The following is a 4948-nucleotide window of genomic DNA, read 5'->3' as shown; positions in this document are numbered from 1 at the left end:
CCCCCCCGGGCCCCCCCCCCCCCCCCCCCGGACACCAGATCACCAGATGTGCTTGCTCTAGTCCCCCTAGGGCACTGGACCTCCTTGGTCCTGTCCGCTTCCCCCCTCCCCGCAAGGCGCTGGATGTTCTCCCCAAGTACCTAGTCTTTCCTGGAATCAAGCTTTCTCTCTCTCATGCTGGACCCCAGGCCTTCTCTTCTAAGGCCTGCCTTGCCCCCCTTGGATGCTAAGCCAGTTGGGACCTCCATACCTCTCCTTCAGTCCCTTCCACAACCACCAGATCATTCATCAGCAGCCCTCTTGGGTCATGCTCATGTCCCCAGGCCTATCTGTTCCAAGACCTGCTTCACCCCTTTTGGGCTCTGGACCCCTGGCCCCTCTGCTCCCAGGCCTATCTGTTCCAAGGCCTGGCTAGCTCCTGAGTTCTGGGCCATTGCCACACCTGCAAGCTATTCTTCACACAGACCCTCCTCTTAAAGTATCAGGGACTCCAAGTACCCTGGCACAGTATGGCATCTACATATAATGCACAACAAATATAATGTCTGCTTGGGGTCATAAATGGGTCTTAAATAAGGCACAAAATGAATACAACTTTAGCTAAGCATATATTAAATGCTTGTATTAAACTGTATAGTAAATCAGCAATTCTGCCTATATACCTACAGCAATTCTACCTATCACAACTAAGGGGTACAGCATAAATATACCGTACACCTTGATATAATTCATCAAAGCCTTGAAGTATATGCTAAATTTTAAGCTACTCATACGCATAAAGCTAAATTTTATCTGGATTAGAGTTGATGCACTGAAATTAACATTACTTTATATTCTACCCCTGTAATGGGTTGGGGATTACTCAGCTCACATTAGTAAACAAACATAAGCATGGTCCACAAAGGGTAAATTCACAGTCCTGGACCTTCTCCCAGACCAAGACTTGAACCTGCCCCTGATGTGTGGTTTTTCCCAGGACTTTCTTTCTTCAGGTTCATTCTTAGGTCATGATCCACTTCCTGCTTAGTCTCTGGCTGCCTTCCCTCTGGAGGGCTCTCTCTATTTTTGTTATTGTGGATCTGTGGCTGGCCTCATTTTGGTCTCTTCTAATTCTTCCTCTGGCTGCAAAATTTGACTCTTCAAGCCTCCCCCTTCCTCTCTCCCTGTTCCTGTTTTCTAGTCTCCCTGGCAGTTGGTTCACCACACTCATAGTAACAGAGATACCCAATTGGTAAAAGCTCCTTCACAAGAGCATGGGCACTTGTGAGGTCCTCTTGTATCAAAAACAAAAGCTTCTAATTCTGTATATATTTCTGTAGCAGGAAGCTTAGTGGTTGAAAAGTAGGTGTGCCAGGGAGCAAGTAGAAGTCATATGGCCTATAGGGGCATGGGCTATCAGGGTATAAACCTAGAGCTGGAGCTAGTTAGACAGGCTAGCCCTGAAAGCCATGGAGAAAGGAGCTCCTGGGCTGCAGAGCTCCTGGTTAACACCTGAACTGAGGTAAGCAACACTGGTGGTTTTTGGAAGGGACTAAGGGAAGATAAGAAGGGGCTAGAGGGCTCAGAGAGAGAACAGAGGTCTAGAGATGGAGCAGGGCAAGATGGCCCAAAGAGAAAACAGAGAGCCTGGGGAGAGGTCAGAGGCTAGAGGGCTAGGGAGCAGATAGGGCTAGGATATAAGGAGAAGAGCTGAAGGCCAGGAAGGACCAGAGCCAGAGACTGGCAGGGCTGGTCATCCCATGGGTCTCAACTGCCCTAGGAGCTGGGCCAAGGTCTAAAGATAAGGACCAAAGGCCAGGAGAGCTGTACCCAGAGAATAAGAGGGCCAAAGTGCCCATATTCCAGAGAGGGGCCAGATGAACAGAGCCAGAAACCCACAGCCCCTAGGGGCACTTATAAAATGATCAGGACATGTGACATCTGCAAGGCATGGGGGTGGGTATTGGGGTGAGGAAACTCTTCAAGGAGACCCAGGTTGACAAAGGCTGAAGGGGCTCCAAAGGCATCATGGCCACCCCTGGGGATGAACCCTGTTACAAATTCCCTTGCTAGCACTGTACCTCTTGCTGCAGTTCTTGCAGATGCCTATTTTGCAAACCACCTATTTCTATAGGGTCTTTATGGTGGCCTTATGCTTCTCTGCCTCTCTTGCATTGCTAGGACTTTTGACTTTTCAGGCGCAGGCCTTTTCCCCGGCCCAAAGCAATTGTGGTCACCTTTTCTTGGCGTGCTCTCAGCTTCTCTTCTCACGTCTGGCTCTTTTCAGATTCTGCTGCGATTAGCTGCATGATCTCCTTAATTCTATCAACCTCAGCTGCTAACACGCATCTCAGTTCCTTATTTTTTCCCTCTTTATTTCCTGTCTTTGCTTCCTGTCCTACTTCAGGGAAGCTACTTCGGCCTCAGCTTGCTTGTAGCTTTAGCATTCCACCTCCAGTTCCTACTGCAGGTATGCTGCACCCTCACCTAGCACATCAGAAAATAGATAAGACTAGTAGTTCATATTTTAGTAGTTCATATAGTAGTACCTCTTGGGCATCAGGGGCTGCACTAGACTTCACTCCTCTCTTGATACCCTTCATCCCCCAACGTACAGCAGACAGCTATTTCTTCCCTTTTAAAAGGGCCCTCTTCTCCATGTTGGATGTCTCTTTAAATTGCTGCAGTTCACTTTAAACTGCTGCCTGCATTCTCCACCATGTGTAACAGGTTGGGGATTACTCAGATCAGTCCTTTATTTTCCTGGGCACTTCTTTCCATAAGCACAAATTCTCAAATCAGTAAAACAAACATAAACATGGTCCATAAAGAGTAAATTCACAGTCCTGGGCCTTCTCACAGACCCTGAGAAGCTAACTCTGGCTCTCTGCTTCTCTCTCAACACCTCAATCTTCCTTCTCTCCCTCTGAGTGAGTTCCCTCATGTGGCACTGCTGCTGCCAGCCTTGCAGCCCCTAGGTCTCTTCTCAGACCCTAAGAAAGTACTCTGGCCTCGTGTTTCAGCACCTAACATATACGGTACACCACCCCCCAGCTTCTTTCCCTGGGAGCCTTTTAACCCCCTTTGTGCCATATGGGTCAACTGACAACTGACGCCCAAGAAAAAGCCAACCTGCTCAATGGGTATTTTGCATTGGTTTTTCACCAGCCCCAGGGGACGGCCCTGCTCAGTACAGTACAGGACGGCCACAGGGAGGGGGAATTGTTACCCTTCATCAATGTTGACCAAGTAAAGGAACACGCTGAGAGGCTGGACACCTTGAAGTTTACGGCCCAGGCAGTTTACAACTTAGGGTACTTAAGGAGCCGGCAAGCATCATAGCTCAGCCCCTGACATGGATTGTCAAGTGCTCGTGGCACTCAGGCAAAGTGCCCAAAGATTGGAAGAAGAGCAATGTGGTGCCTATCTTTAAGAAAGGGAGGAACGTAGATCCAGGGAACTACAGGCCCATCAGCCTGACTTTATCCTGGGGAAGATCTTGGAAAAACTTATCAGAGAGACCATTCTTGACAAACTGGGTGAAGGCAACATCCTGAGGGATAGCCAGCATGGGTTTATTGCGTTCTTGCCTGACCAATCTCATCTCCTTCTATGATCAGGTGACATATCACCTGGACAAGGGAGAAGAGATTGACATCATATATCTTGATTTTAAAAAAGCTGTTGATCTGATATTCCAAGACCATCTCATAGAAAAACTGGCCAACTGCGGCCTTGGCTACATCAGTCTGCTGGCTGGGGAATTGGCTCTCAGGTTGGACCCAGAGAGTGGTGGATGACAGAAGTCAATCATTGTGGTGTGCCGTAACCAGTGGGGTCCCCCAAGGATCCGTCCATGGGCCTATTCTTTTCAACATCTTCATTAATGATGTGGACATTGGTGTCAGAAGTGGACTGGCCAAGTTTGCTGATGACACCAAACTTTGGGGTAAAGCATCCACACCCAAGGACAGGATAGTGATCCAGGCTGACCTGGACAGGCTCAAAAAATGGGTGGGTGAAAACCTGATGGCGTTCAACACCAAAAAATGCAAGGTACTCCACTTGAGAAGAAAAACTCACAACATGCTTATAGGCTCAACAGTGCTACACTTGCTAGCACCCTGGCTGAAAGGGACTTGGGGGTTGACTGATCACAAGATGAATATGAGCCACCAATGTGATGTTGCAGCCAGCAAAGCGAGCAAAACTCTGGCTTGCACCCATAGATGCTTCTCTAGCAAATTCCAGGATGTCATCCTCCCACTGTACTCGGCCTTGGTGAGGCTACAGCTGGAGCACTGCATCCAATTCTGGGCTCCACAATTCAAAAAGGATGGGAGAAGCTTGAGAGGGTGCAGAGGAGAGCCATGCACATGATCAGAGGGCAGGAAAACAGACCTTATGATGAAAGACTGAGAGCTATGGGACTCTTCAGCTTGGAAAAGCACAGGCTCAGGGGAGACTGGTTGCTGCCTATAAGTATATAAGAGGGGTACATCAGGATCTGGGGGAGCGTATGTTGACCAGAGTGTCCCATGGGATGACAAGGTCAAATGGTCACAAACTACTCCAAGACTGTTTCAGCCTGGACATAAGGAAAAACTTCTTTACTGTCCAAGCCCCCAAGGCCTGGAACAGACTGCCACCAAAGGTGGTGCAAGCACCTACTCTGGACTCTTTTAAGAGGCAGGTGGATGTTTATCTTGCTGGGATAATAGTTTCATAGTTTCTAGGGTCAGAAGGGACCTGAGAAGATCATCTAGTCCGACCCCCTGCCATGGCAGGAAAGAGTACTGGGGTCAAACGACCCCAGCAAGGTGGTCATCCAACCTCCTCTTAAAAACCCCCAAGGTGGGAGCCTGCACCACCTCACTTGGAAGCTGGTTCCAGACCCTAGCCGCCCTGACCGTGAAGTAGCGCCTCCTGATGTCCAACTTAAACCTTCCCTCCGCCAGCTTGTGACCGT

At 48.9% G+C, this 4948-nt stretch overlaps 1 long non-coding RNA gene across 1 annotated transcript in view; it reads right to left on the bottom strand.

The window, feature by feature from the left end:
• LOC109301013 overlaps positions 1–3228 on the bottom strand; it is a 19100-nt gene extending 15872 nt beyond the window's left edge. The window contains exon 1 of the long non-coding RNA XR_002098405.1: positions 2217–3228. This is a non-coding gene — a long non-coding RNA (uncharacterized LOC109301013). The remainder of the gene's footprint in view (positions 1–2216) is intronic.
• Between the last annotated feature and the right edge of the window lie 1720 nt (positions 3229–4948).

Source organism: Gavialis gangeticus, unplaced genomic scaffold (genome assembly GCF_001723915.1).
Source record: "Gavialis gangeticus isolate Ggan-Ray unplaced genomic scaffold, GavGan_comp1, whole genome shotgun sequence".
Lineage (NCBI taxonomy): Eukaryota > Metazoa > Chordata > Crocodylia > Gavialidae > Gavialis > Gavialis gangeticus.
This window is presented reverse-complemented; position numbering and strand designations above follow the sequence as displayed.